This window comes from Artibeus jamaicensis, unplaced genomic scaffold, assembly GCF_021234435.1.
Source record: "Artibeus jamaicensis isolate MK-2021 breed Jamaican fruit bat unplaced genomic scaffold, CSHL_Jam_final contig_548, whole genome shotgun sequence".
NCBI classification, from domain to species: domain Eukaryota; kingdom Metazoa; phylum Chordata; class Mammalia; order Chiroptera; family Phyllostomidae; genus Artibeus; species Artibeus jamaicensis.
The window spans coordinates 7,164,548-7,179,255 of record NW_026521883.1 but is presented as its reverse complement, the minus strand read 5'-3'; the positions used below and the strand labels follow the sequence as shown (position 1 = coordinate 7,179,255).

At 51.5% G+C, this 14,708-nt stretch overlaps 1 protein-coding gene across 1 annotated transcript in view; it reads left to right on the top strand.

Annotated features, from left to right (window-relative positions):
• The window catches only part of SMAD3 (SMAD family member 3), a 113,979-nt gene that overhangs the window by 15,156 nt on the left and 84,115 nt on the right, over positions 1-14,708 (top strand). The gene's annotated exons all lie outside the window — the stretch shown is intronic.

Below are 14,708 nucleotides of genomic sequence, written 5' to 3'. Positions count from 1 at the left end.
GTCTGGCTAGTTTCTAAGGCTATGGTGGTGAACCGGTCAGAGACCAGTCCCTGCCCTCATGGAGCTCATCACTGAGATGGAGAAACACTTGTGTTTGGAGCATCTAACGGGGCAGGGGCAGGGCAGTCACAGGAGTCTGCCACAGGGCAGCTTTGGGAGAGGGGTGGCGCTGGGGCTGGGGGACACAAATGTATATGCCTGAAGATGGTCATGTGTTTGTGACTCAGGGCAAGTCCTTCCAGACAGTTCAGCTGTCTGTCTCTACCCCTCCACCAGTCTTGTTTTCCTGTTGACAAAATGAAGATTAAAAACTTGCCTTTGAGTATGGAGTGGGGGCAGAGCACAGAGCCAAGAACCTCCTGCACCCAGGGGAAATTTTCTAAAGGCGCTTGCGGTATTCTATCTTCGAAACCATGTGCAGTTTAATTGCCTGGTTAGTGTCTTTCTGCATCTCACTGGCTTTGAATCTACTGGAAACTTTCTCGGAAAGCATATAGATGAAGAAATAAGAATTTTATAAATGTTTGGCAATGAAAAACAAAGTGCTGGCTGATTTAGATTGTTTGTGGTCGTCTTCTCTGATGGAACTTTCTGCAGACGTGGAATACCTGGGAGTCTTCCTGTCACAGTCGGCTGATGACTGACCTCAGGCCTGCAGCTGTGCTTCCCTTTCCGGTTCAGAGAAAACAGAACCCATTGCAAGGCGCCCTGTTTTATTTTCCCATTGATCGAGGAGCTGGGATTGTCTGGACCCTGTGGAACATCTCAGAGCTATTACAGATGTTTGAGGTTTGCCTGTTTTCCTTGCTTGATTGAAAGCATTGCACTTTTTTGCTTTTATTGTTGGACAAAGAGAATCTGTCACCCCTGCTGACCCAGGAGGTGAGGTTGTCCATGGGGCACAAGGGGAGGTGGCAGAGGGTGGGTAGCACCTGTCAGGAAACGCGTCCTCCCGCCCTCTTAGTGTAGCCCCCCCCCCCGAGAGAGGCACCTTTGTGCATGGGCCTGGAACCAAAGCAGCTACTCTCCTCGAAGACTCTTGAGTTTCCAGAAGCCGTGGCTAGGTGAGCCTGGGTGTGAAACTGAACTAAGCCATCCCAGTGTGAGGTTGGTTCTGTTTGTTGAGCTTCAGCTCTGCAGTTAATGGCCCAAGTTCACCGCTTGCTCAGGGAAAGTCAGCGTGTGGGGAGATGGAGGCCCTGACAGCCGTTCTGGGGTACCCCCAACCCTTTGTTTAACCACGGCTGTGGACCAGTGGTCTCAGACATTCACCATTGCCTGTTTATAAGAGGGAAGTGTGGTCGTACTTCTATCTCTTTTGTGGGCTGCACGGTTGCCTTACTGGGGCTCATGTGGGAAGTGGTTACCGTCGAGGGGAGGGTGAAATAACAGCACTCACAAAGGGACTTTGATCCAAGAATCTCTTCGAATGTCATCTTTTGGCCACTTTGTTTTTTATTTTTACGTTTTAACTGTCGGCCCTAACTTCAGGGATGAGAAAATCGAACCACGTGTGCTGGACCTCATTCTCCTCAGCTGGGAGGAATCCAAATTGCAGTTTAAACTACGTCCTTTCCCCCAGGTGTCACTGTAGGGGATGGCTTCAGGCTCAGTGGCTGTTTGAAGCTGGAGTCCCTCAGTGCCAGCTGCTCCCTGAGCACCAGTTCTGGAACATCCCAGCTATACCTGGAACCGACCTCGTACCATTTCCTCCTGTCCCCCTCCTACAGCCTACACTGGTCTTCCTCATCTTTATCAGAGCCCCCAGGTTCAGCCAAGTGTAGAATCAGTGAGTGAACAAAAATTGTGCACATGAAGGAAATGAGACCGTGGTGTCCCATTTCCAGTGAGGCCCAAAGCCCCTGGTCACTAGTTGCTGGAGGTCGGCCTTATGACTTAGGGAGAGTCAGCCGGGTGTCCCTATAGGTATCAGTCTCCCCTACAAAAGTACAAGCTCAGAGGGAATCTCAGAGGTCTGCATCAACTCTAACATGTCACAGCTCCTCTCTGCCCTCTCTTTCTCGGCTTCTTGCCTTTTGTTCTTTTCTTGATGCATGTATTTTCTTGGAAGACAAATCTAATTTTTCATCTGATGCTCTGCTTTCAGAGGCGGCCAATTTCTTAATGACCTTGTTTATACTTGTCATAGTTGAACTCATCAGGTGAACTCAACTGAGCGTCTCTAGTTGCTGTTGTTGGTGGGGGGCGGGGAGGGGAGACAGCAGCCACCGTGGTCCAGGAGCTGTTCATGCGTGCTGACCTGGGCAGTCACACACACTGCTGCCGCCGGAGCTTCCAGGCTGGCGCTGCAATGCGGCCCACTTTATGAGAATCTGTTCCCTGTTCCCGGGCGTGGGGAAATCAGTCTGCAGTCTACCGCCCAGAGCACAGGAAGCCTGTGCTTCGAGGCAGCAGCTGCGTTCTAACCGTGGTGCCGTAAAAGTACAGGAAGGAAGGGAACCGTGTTCACAGGTTGGTTAGAAAATTTGAAAACCAACAATCAGCTCTCTCTTATCCACAAGAAACCAAAATCCACTGCTGGCTTTTGGTCTCTCGGCCCCACAGCTCAACAGAGTGCCCTTTTACAACTCGGGTAGACTCGCTTTGCTAATGGCTTTTTCCATGGGCCTCAGCCAGCCAGCAAGTATGTTCTTTGAGGATTGTGATTTGACCAGCATGCTCAGGGGTGGTTAAAGAGAAGAGCCATCTTTGCCCTCTGCTGGTTTAAGGCTGGTGAGGAGGTGGCCCCTTCCAGAGGTAGAGCCGAGGGAGACGGCTGCTGAAAGCAAACAAGAAGTGAACAACGACCACTGCTTTTGCCCGAAGTCTGGCACCGTAGGGCCCCTCTCTGGTGTGCAGGAGAGGGAACCAGAGGCGGAGACCCGCGTTCCGGGCCTGGCCCTTGGGGAAGCGGCTTTCTGAGCTTGGGTGAGCCACTTGGCTGCCCTGGGCCCCTGACTTCCTTCTCTAGAAGCCAAAGGCATCGGCTTAGCAGGATTTTAAAGTTTCTTCCACCTTAAACATTCTAATTCTTGAGCTTGCATTCAAAGAAACGACTGCTTCTTTTACTCATTTAGAGAGTTTCAGGATCACTGTACAATCTGGGGGCTATAGAGTAGGGCCCACAGTTGAAGACAGGATGCAAAGAGGTTTGAGGTTCGAGGTAAGCTGTGGCAGCCAGGACTTCTGCTTCTGAATGATTCATATTGGATTGTTGGGCTCACCACAGAAGGCTCTCAACCCCGGCTTATAAAAATTCGGGTGCCCAGGCCACACCTCAGACCAATTAGTTCAGAATTTCTATTCCTACCTGGGTCCTGGGAAATCCGTGTCTTTAAAGTTCTCCAGGTGATTCTGGTATGTAGCCAGAATCGAGAGCCACAGCCCCAAATCTCATTTACAGCTGTGGTTCAGTGTTTTGGGCATCTATTCTCAGGGGGGAAAGGGATAGTGGTTGGTTTTTAAAAAGAAAGAAAAAAGAAAGACAAAAAGTACGTGCACACAGAAAAAAAAAGTGCTGGGTGCTAGAAGCGTGCCGATTTGGTCATCACAGCTGCTGCTGGTGAGTAGGCGCCCTGGGGTTGGGGACCCCAGCTCTCGCCCACCTCTGGGTCAGCGGTTTCGCAACATCTCCGAGTGGTGGAACCGCCTGCAGTTGGTGATTTCTGCTCAGGAAACTCAGTGCTAAGTGGGGGGTGGAGCAAGGGCACCGGTGGAGCGGGAATGGATTAAACAGACCATTACACACACCCACCCTTTGTGTGTGTGTATGTGTGTGTGTGTGTGTGTTTTAATGAAACTGGGAGGCCTTGGCCAATGCTGACACCCCTTGGTGTCAGGTCCTTGGCCGTGCCCAGAGGAACCTAGGGAACCTAGCAACAGCGAACCTGCCAGTGCTGTTTCTTATGCTTTGGTGAAAGTGGCCCTGCCTCGGGTTGAGAGCGTCCCCCACTTCACCAGCTGTAGCATCTAAAACTCCTGTTTGTGCCCCATTGCTGGTGGATCCCTGTGAGGAACCCTTCCCTACAGCCCAAGAAACTGATGAGGCACAGCTGTGGGGGTGAAGCACTGAGGGAAGCACAGCAGAGTTCGAGAATCTCGTTCAGGTGGAGGGGAAGGCGTATTGTGGTGGTGGTAGGAATGCAAAGGTGGGTACTTAATTGGTGTGATGAGCTCCAGGAGGGGAGAAAACGTGACTGCTGATCAACCCAGAAGCGTTTCCCAGGTGGGAGTGGGAGGGGCTCGAAGAGCTTTTAAAATGAGACGCGGACTTAAGGTGCAGTTGTAGATGCACACGACAGGATAGGCTGCTATTTTGCAGACAGAGAAGGACTCCATCAGCCAACAAATATTTATAAAACTGAGCAAGGCACTCAGAGAAATGGAAAATGTGGCTTTGGCCCTCAAGGAGCTTACGGTCTGGGAGGGGGGTGTCAAATACACAAGTATGAAATGATAGCCATGAAGACCTTTGTGCTGCGGTACCTGGGGGTTCACAAGGAGGGGCAGTGGGGCTGATGGGACAGGCGCATCAAGGAATGTGGGCCTGAGCTGGTGCAATGCAGACACGCCTGCCCGCTGTCAAGTGGCGTGCATCTTGCTCCTTCAGACAGAATGCTGATGGTCTTTGGGGAACAGCCAGTGGGCACTCCACTGTTGGCAGGAATGACTCTATGTTCTTGCCCCCATCGACATTCTCTGCTTTCAGGAGTAAATTTTCCTCTAGTTTTTATCTTTTTCCTGCAAGGGAGGCGTGGTCTCTGCCAGACCCCTGCTTGATGATTACCATCTGCCCACCTTAATTTCCTGCATAGTTTCAGTTGAAAGGCCTTTCTTTCTGGACTGAGAAATACCATGTAATATGATTGTTTTCCATTCCAGTAGCCACCTGACCCCCTCCTGGTGGTAGCTGCAGTGCAGGTATGGGTGGAAATAATTATCTGTGCATCAGAAAGCTCCAGTTTGCCCTCTGAGCAGGTTGGGTGATCATCAGTAGATGCAGGACAGGCTTTCTTTGGCTCTGGCTGTAGCCAAGGCTGTTATTTTTCTGGGGGTAATTATTCTAGGCTTCATGGTCACGAGCTGAGCGTAATCAGGGGCAGATAAGAACCATATATAGAGCAAAGTACATATTTCTTAAGGTGGGCGGCCAAGGCATTGTGTGTGTGTGTTTAAAAAAAAGACCTATATTTTCTGGGCAGCAGAACTTAAGTTTCCAGTAAACATCTCCTCCCTTTTAACTTTACCTTTTAATTTTGTGTTTATGGTCTCTGCGCTTTGAAATTGTTTTGCGGTGATGCCAGGCCTGACCAAAAACAGGCGGAGCAAGCCAAGGCCCTTGAGAAGCCACTGTTTAGATCAAGAGTTCTTAGAGTCACTCTGGCCCGGCTGACTGACAGCCCCAGACGTGATTACTCAGGCTCATCGAGAAGAGCAAAAATAGAAACCTGGAGATGGGGGAGGGGATGTGGCTGTGTGGCTGTGGCAGTTTCTCCCCATCCTCACCTTGATCGCAGGAGGAATCATCCGTGTGTGACTCTGGGGTTTGTTTTCTGTTCCCGATTTGCCAAGTTCTGGAAATCAGAAGTGCTCGGAGCCCCAGCCTGGGCCTCATTCTCAGAGACGGTGGTTGGGAGGCTGGGCACTCACTACTTTTAGCCGTTCCTAAGTGGAAGTGGCCTCTCCGGACAGACTTGTTTTTTCTTTCTTAGCTTTACTTGTCAGGTGGGGGTGGGTAGCAGGTGGGGAAGCCCCAGGAGCAACACTGGGGCTGAGAGTGCAGCCCAGGTGCGTGTGAAAGCACCTGGAAGGGAGGGAGGCGGGCAGGAAGAGCTGGGGGAGAACAGAATCTCACCAAAGCAGCAAAGTTGTCCATCTGTGTGGTTGGGGGAGCAGCGAGAGAAACAGCAGTATTTTGCTTCTTTTTGACACCACTTTTAGTTCAGTGCTGCAGGGAAGGCTATTCTAGAACCCCCATTGGCTGGAGGGCACAGCTGTTCTGGGCTGAGAAGGGATGCAGCTGCCTGTAGCACTTCACACCTGGGGTCCATCAGCACCAGGAGCATGTGGTGTGGCCAGGGCCAGCTTTCTCCAGACAGAGCCTGGTGCACCCTGAGAAGGGAGGGCCTCCCCCCCAATCCCACAGCACCCTGACCCACAGAGTTTCTTGGAGACCCCACAAAAAGTATTTGACATAAAGCAAACAGTCCTGAGTATGAGCTGCCCAACAGCTTTCTCTTGCAAAGTGGGCTTTGGGGGAGGGGAGGAGATGGCTACGTTTTTAGTTCTGAAGAAGCCAGGCTAGGAAACTCCAGAGGAATGAGACACACACCCCCAAACCTGCTCTCAACCCCACACCCCTTCGGCTCTCCCTGCCGGACTACCTTGCTGCTTTTTTTTTTGTGAACTATCCTTTTCCTCCCTTTTTCTCTCCCCTTCAAGCCTCTTGGAGATTGAGAATAGCAGGAAAGTGAGCCGGGTTTCCTTCTGCTGGTGACATTCTGCATCTGCAGCCTCGTGGTGGGATGGTGTACAGCACACTTTATGGTTTGCACAGCCGTTTCCCATCGTCCTGTCTTCACAGCAGCCCTGGGTGGAGGCAGGGCAAGTGGTCTTACTCCTCTTTTGTAGGCAGTCAGGGGCAATGCACACATTAGTGGAGGAGCAGGGACTGAGGCCGTTCCTGCAGTTCATGGACGGAGCAGTTCTTTCACTACGCCCCTGCCTCAAATACAAGTCTGTGGCGTGTGCGTGCTCACAAGTGTTGTTGGTCTGTCCCTCAGAAGAGAATTGGCTCTTTTTCAACTGCTGTCACCTGGACGGGGAAACACCAGCACCACGACCTTTCCTCTGTACAGTATTTTACAGTTTACAGAGCATTTTCTCATTTGTGATCTCATTTCATCTCTGTGACAGTTCCTGGAAGTAGATGAGCAAACTTCCAGGAGCCCATTCCAGGGCTGCAGAAGTAGGAGTCCTGGAGATGCCAAGTGCCTTGGCCCAGGACACCCAGCCAGTAAGCAGCCCAGTGGCATGGGGGTGGCACTGGCTGGGCTTGTGCATGTGGCCCTGTGAGTCCAGGGGAACAAGTTGGTGGTGTAACCAGCCATCCGGGGCATTGGGGAGTTGCTGTTCTTGCCCCCGAAGGCATGCAGGGTCTTGGTTCCTGAGCGTGACCCCCTCCCAGGGGGCCTGCTCGTGCATGTCCCGCCCGTAGGGAAGTCTGGACCAGTGCTCGGGGAAGCATCACTCTGAGGGCCTGGTGACAGGCTGTGTGGATGTGGCTAGAGTCAGGGTTCATCCCGCTCAGGGTGGGGCCGTCCTCTTTCATGTTTCTGAGACGTGGACTTTGAAGGAAACACTTTGAACCCCAGAATCTCTCCCGTTGCCGTGGGGGGCAGTCTGGCAGGCTGGGGTCTGACAGATTTGTTGGACATTCCAGCTCTGCTACTTAGGGGCCGTGGGGCAGTCAGTTCCATGATCGAACCTCAACTCAGGTACAGTCAATATGTCTTTCAGAAGTGTGGGGTCCCTGCTATAATATGGGCCATACAATAGTTACTCCATTGGTCAGAAGTGACTCGATGAGTCAGCTAGTCCACCTCCCTTAACAGACGGGAAAGCCGAGGCCCTGAGGGGTACGGTATCTCGCCTGAGATCACAGTGAATCAGTGGCAAAGCCGTAGTTAAGACCAGGTCTCTTGATCTCATGCTGGGTTGGTTGGGTGGTTGGTGTTTGCATGAATCTGGGGTAGTTTTTCCTGTTCACACTCTGGCCCATAGCCATTTCCCTGTGTAGTCAGTTGTCTTGTGAGGTGAAGTCAGCCAGCACTCAGGGATGAAAGGGGTGCCTCTGATGTCAACTTTGGGGAGGGGAGAATGGTTGGCGGGGTGCAGCAGCATGGGGAAACGCTTTCTGGGGCCTGGGTGCTGTGAACTGCTGGAAGTCGAAACCTCGTTTTCCAAGCACACTTGATGGTAAACAGGATTCAGACGCTGAGATGTTCCACTCAAGGGTTTGGAAAGTAGGCGTGCATTTCTCTTAAAGCCTCAATGCTTCTCTTTGCTGCATTCCCCACCCCCATTTCCCTAGGGCTTTAAATCATCTTTGGCTTGGGATGGAAAGTGCCCATTACAGCGGTAAGCCGCTTGGTCTATTTCATGCAGTGTTGTCAGGCTAAAATATTATAAACAGACCACCAAACTGTGCTTGGTCCGAGGCCAAGACCCTCCTTCCCCATTTGAGCATTTGATTATCTGCCACAGCATTCTGCGTTGAGTCCAGTGCAAGAGACTATTTGAGCTCCATTGCAGGAATCCAGCATAATTTCTTGTATTGTTACCATCTGGTTTCACGGAGTCTGTTTCTTTTTATTTTAACTGTGCCTCTTGTGAAAGAAAAACCCAAAAAATGGTGGAAAAATAAGATAGCCCCGCCTCCCCCCAGCTCCCGGGTGTACACACAGTGCCACCATGCTGCTTGCTGGGTGGGGCAGAACAGAGTCCTCGCAGTTTTGTAACATTCTCATTTATTATTCCCGCTTCTCTAGCGGTGTGGGGGGCCCCGGTCCCCTCCAAGGGGTTTTCCTGGTGGGTTCCCGGCCACAGACCGAGTGGAGATGGGAGCCGGCTCCGCGGTGGCCAGGGCTGCAGGCGGTCTGGGGTATTCCAGTGACTGCCCAGTGTTGCGGCGACATGTTGGGTGGCCTCTTCAACAAGTGAGTCACTCACCTCCCGTGACACCAACCCTTTCAGGGGATCTGCAGGTATCATTGTGGCTATGGCCACGGTTTCTCCAAAACAAGGTGTTTTCAGACATGAAAGTGCAGGGATTGGCTTCTTTAGATGTGTTGTCATGAGCTCATAGCTCCCCAACCTCTTCCTCATGAAGACTCACCTTGTTTCTTGTTAAGTCATATTCTTGATGTCAGTTTTATGTCAATTTAAAACAAATAACCAACAGTCTTCTACCATTTTTTAAAAAAAAGCCTTCGTGTTTTTACCTGTTTTAACTCTTCCATATTACCTTCTAGAGTTGCATAAGTGTGCTCACGTGGCCGTAATCAGGGCACGGCAGCCAGTCTAACAGGAAAGCAGGAGCTCCGTTTGGTGTTTACCACAAAGGGGGCTTGACATGGGGCCTGGGCCGCACAGCGTGAAGGAGCTGAGAACCAAGCAGGGGAGGCTGGGGTGACCCAGACTTAGTGGCAGGAAGCCGTGGCCGCCTTTAGGCTGGAGGGACAGAGGGATAGAGGGAAGCAGCGGTGCTCCCAGGGCCCAGGGTCAGGTCACTGGCGGGCCCATCTACAGCAGAAGCAGCCACTTCTAGAATGCTCGAGGAAGACAGAAAGGGAGAGGGGAAGGAAGCGCCTTGGCTTGTCTCTTCCTCCGCCCTTCTCTCCCACAGGTTTCTGCCACTGTCCAAATCCTGGCAGAAGTCCTCTGACATGGGGCCCATAAGGTCAGGGGTCAGCTCTGGGGAATACGGAGCAGGGTTCAGGAGGATGAGGAAGGGACTGGAGGGCAAGCAGGACCTGGGCCCACGCAGGGTACCAGCTGACTGTTCTAATGTGATGTTATACTGAGGATTTTTCCAAGTTCCCGCATGGTCTTCATAATTACAAATGTTATCTCGAGTGCGTGCACTGTAGTTAACCTCACTGTTTCCCAGCTGTTGAGTGCGTGCTTGCAATGATGGTGAATCAGCCCTGCTCACAGTGTGGTCCCTGCCCAGCAGTGTCAGCACCTTGGGGAACTCGTTAGGGATGCAGAACCTCAGGCCCTGCTCAAACCTGAATCAGAAAACCTGGGGTGGAGCCTCACTATCGGTGTTTTAAAAGCCCCCTGGGGCATGATGACTGGCGTTAAAGTATGAGGCCCACCATTATAGGTGATGCTGCACCCGGTGGATAGTGGGACGGGGTGCTGAGGGTGCTGGTCCTCATCTGAAGCCCTGTGGGGTAAGGGGAAAGGCACGAGACTCCATGGCTACACACCTGGAGGGTCAAGTCTCACCCCAACTCTAACCTCTCTGGGATGGTTCTTATGTTAAACAGATAAAAATATCAAACCATGGTAGTGATGTGAGGATTCAACGAAATAGCGGGCATAATGTTTTCTATGCGTTGGCCTTCTCCTGGAGCTTTGGGGAAGGAAGTGTGGCAATCAACAGCCAGCTCCTGGGTCCTGCAAAACCAGTGCCAGTGCCAGTACCTGAGAGGCACGGTCTGGAAGTCAGTGAAGTGGACCCGGGAGGCTGACATGGGAGCTTTGAGTCAGTAGGACTCTTGGACCAGGAGTTTGACATCAGTGGTCAAGCTTCCCCTCCCCACTGTGTTTTTATTGGTGTTCCAACCTGACCGTGTGATTACCATGGTCTCGTCTATTTTGTAAGTCTCTTGTCTGGCCATTTGGTAGAGGGGAAAGAACCCTGGTCTTAGGAGCCCTGGCTTTCTTGGGCTGGCTGTGCGTTCCTGGGCTTATCACTTAACCTTTCTGAGCTGTCTTTTTTTATCTTTGAAACCTCTACCTTCTTGTCTCCCTTGTTGACCATGGTGCAGATCAGATGGACTGATGTATATGAATTCTGTCTTGAATGCCTTAGTGAGTGAGCCCACGAATACAAAGCTTTTAAGATCACACATGTGCCAGCAACCATAGTCAGCCAGGGTACCTCTGTAGGCCTTGTTCTACTCCGCATGCCGGGGGTGTTTGTCAGTGATGGAAGGCACCTGGATGCATCATTGTCCTCACAGTGACCTGTAGGAGGGTGCCAGGCCAGGACGCTTCCACACATCTTTCTTCTTTTGATCCCCCCAGCAGCCTTATTGAGTAGGGAGTCTTACAAGAAGTAACCAAGGCTCAGAAAGCTTAAGAGGAAGGATGTGAGCAAACCCGGTCCTGCGGGACAGAGGCACCCTGTGCCTCAGAGCCATCCACAGAGCAGCTGCTGCTAAGAAGGGAAAGAGGAACTGGGTAAAGGCTCCTGCTGACTTTGGGGATATGTTGGGTTCACAAGTCTTGTGGGTGGAACAGAGGAGCCAGTGGGAGCTGGTCAGGAGGCTGGTCCCCTGGAGTAAACAAAGGTCCGGTCATTCCCATCTTCCTGCCTCTGGCAGCACCAGAGAGAAAACTCTTGGACCAAGGAGAGGACCAGCCACCGTCCCACTGCAGCTTTGGTACCTTCCCCATTCAATGGCTGAGCACACTGAGCTCATTGAAGTCAAGGGGTTCCCCTGAGTGTACACAGGTGGGGATTGAGTTTAGGGCGCACTGTTTCTGATCTAGGGTTCTGTGCTTGATGCCAGGGTACTTCCCAGATGGAGACCTGGCCAGCTGGCGTTTGGCAGTTTTCCAAACCCTTTCGCACCCATCTTGTAGGATGTGCTGGGGGGAGGGGTGTTGGACTGCAGGAGATGGTCTGCGGGGTGCGGAGCCCAGCAAAGTCAGAAGGTGTCATCCTCCAGCCAATAAATGCTATTCTGCTGTGTGGGTTGCGACTAGAAGTGACATCAGAATGGGAGATGAAGCCCCTGGGATGAGAGCACCAGTTGTCCCCACTCACCCTGCACTGGGGGGTCGGTGAGGGTCATCATCCTAGCAGGCCGCTCCTCCTGGGCAGGGCGGGAGGCGTTTACCTGGCCACTTTCTAAGGTAGACTCAGCACAAAACAATCTTACTGTTCAAGCTCTGCTAAAATTGCTGCCCTAAGGAGAAGGCTGTGGCAGGGCAGGGCGGGGTGTGATGGAACTCGGGGCCTGCTGGGGCAGGTCCCGGTGAGTGTTAATACCTGTGCTGGAGGCAGGACCTGAGCTACTCAATAGATACATGTTATTTCCAGTGTAGCCAGGGACCAGGGAGGCTCTTAATTACCCGAGATCTGCTTTACAGGCGCTCAGGGAAACACATGGCGCTGCACTAACCCAGGGGAGGCGGTGGCCGCGCCCACTTCTGTGTTCAGGAAGCCTTTGTGTCAGTTCTTTATTCAGACCCTGGCAGGTTGGAGCCGCCTGGATGTTCCAGAACTTGTGGAGTCAGAGCTGCTCTCTCTTTTCTCTCCTGTCCTGGACTTTAATACACTCGAGTTTTAACCCAGAGCTGCCCTGTCCAGCCTCCGGGCACACGGCAGGGCTGTATGGGGGGGGTGTTTAAAAAGACTTGTTGTTTAAAAGACTTCTACTTTCAGTACTCACAGGACACAGCACTTCTGACACTTCTCGTCACGGGGCGTGCATGTTTGGGATTTCCCCACACTGAGCAGTTCTCGGATTCTCTGGACACTCCTGGTTGTCCTACACTCCAACTCATCTGACACCACCTACCTGGAGATCCCGCAGGTTGAGGGCTCCGTCCCATCGGGCCGCCCACACTCACTTCAGATGCCAACCGCAAGTCTAAGGTGTTACCTGTGCGTTTGACCCACCCCAGCTATTGGTTGGAGGCTCCTACCATCCACTCCTAGGGGTCAGTTAATTTGTTACAGCGACTCACAGAACTTGGGGAAAGCATGTCAGTGGTTCGTTATAAAAGGATATGCCCAGGAGCAGGCAGATGGCGGAGATGCATGGGGTAAGGTGTGTGGGAAGGTGCTCAGAGCTCTCCCCACATCCCCACGAGTCTATGGGCCAAGAAGCAATCTGAGCCCTGCCCTTCTTGGTGGTTTATGGAGGCTTCATTACTGAGGCACATCAATTAAATCATTGGCCACTGGGGATTGATTCAATGTCCAGCCCCTCCTTCCTTCCTGCGGGTGTGGGTGGAGGTGGGGGAGGCTGAGAATGAAAGTTCCAACCTTCTAATCAATGGTTGGTTTCCCTGGCAACCAGTCTCCCTATATTTAGGGCCTTAGCTAAAGTCACATTAACATAAACTCAGGTGTGGTTGAAAGGGGCTTGTTATGAATAACAAAGATACCCATTTCACCTTTATTGCTCTAAAAATATTTCAGGAAGTGGGAACAGAACTAAGTGTGATAATAAAACTGCTCCTCTGGCTCTTTTGTAGGAAATTATAAGTATTTTAGGAGCTACGTACCAGGAATCAGGGACAAAGACCAAATATGCATTTCTTACTATAAATCACAGTATCACAAGGGGCCTCTGTGGGATGGTAATAAGTCCAGAGACTTCGGGGAGTCACAGCGCTTCTCAGAGCTGTTTCTCCAGCAGTACGTTGGGGGTGGTGACCGCTGTCTCTTAGGGCTGTTGTAAGATCGGTTAATGCACATGCAGAGCTTAGCTCAGTGCTTGTCACCTTGCTGAGGGCCTGTAAACGGTCCCTTCTCCCCTTCCTTTGGTCTTAAGCAGATCAAGGCATGGCTGGTTGTTCGTCTTACCTGCTTTGCTGTGTTCACAAAGGAGCTGTCACTCAGTATAGCAACCTCAGAAAGATTAAAAAATGCCAATGCCGTCTTCCAGCTCCTCCGGTGCTAAGGTGCATAAGCATTTTGATGCAGGTCATGTTCATGTTTCAGTGTTGGAGCCTTTTAGCCAACTTACCTTGGACAGACCCATGGCCTCTGAGTGGGCTGACTTGCGCTAATGGCATTAGACCAGCCAGCCAGCAAAGGAGAGGAGAGCCAGGAGTGTGACTTGTGTCTGTCCTTGACATGGGTATGGGTGGCATCAAGGCCAGCCTCACGGACACTTGACCTGTGCAGTCACGTGGAGCCCTGAGCCCAGGAGATCCCCGTGCTTGGTTTAGTGTCTGTGGTGAGCATCTTGCAGTTCTTAGTTTTGAGCTAATGTGTTTTAAGTGAAGCCTGGTGAGACAGAGGAGCACGCACAGGAGTACAGGAGGTTCGCCCATGGTCCCTTTCTGCCCGGATGGTCCTGACACTTTCCATTTGAACTGGAACCTGCTTTGGATGCACAGAGAAGGCGATGTCGTCCTAAGAAACATCAGTGACCAAGGAACCCTATCATGTGCTTTCTCCCTCGTGTTACTGCCCCATATTAGCCAACCGCTCACACTGAGAATGATAACGTGCATGGAAAAAACCCTAACACAGCCCGTAGCGCCCTTTCCTTCCAGCCTCGGTGATGCATCAGTCAGCAGAAGGTAGAGAGGGTGGTAGGTTGTGCAGGTATCAGGAAGGGAAGTAAAAACAGTTAGATTTATAGTGTCGCTGTCGTTCTGGTAAGTCACACGATGTATATGCAGCAAGCTACGAAATACCAATGTATGATTCTGGTGATTTCACATCCTAGTTAAGAGCTCTGTTTGCATTTAAAACTGACATTGCACAACGTAAATAAAAGTGGTAAAATTCATGCTAACTTTAATTTTTAATTTTTCTCAGAACAGTATTAAATAGTAAATAAAAACACCATAATAAGTTAAGCGACTGTGGAAGAAAGGGAAAAGTTTTACATTTCCCTTGGCTGGTACTTTCCTTGCTTTTTGAGGAAAGGGCCCCACATTTTCACTTCCCACCAGGTGCCATGAATTGTGTGGCCAGCTCTGGCAGGCACCTGTGGCCGGAGGTGCTAGGCCAGCCGTGCACACGCAGGCCCTCTGTGAGATGCCTGTTCTTCTCACGCTCCCTTCTGGGTTGCAGAGCCAAGAAACAGCATGGACAACTGAGCATTGATGTTTGTTCTGAATACTCCAGGCTGTTCCAGATGATGGTGGGTCTGTTGGCAGATCACAGGTGGGGAATTTCAGAGGGCTCACACGTATGCTTGTGGAGGTGTTTTGGGGCCCACTGT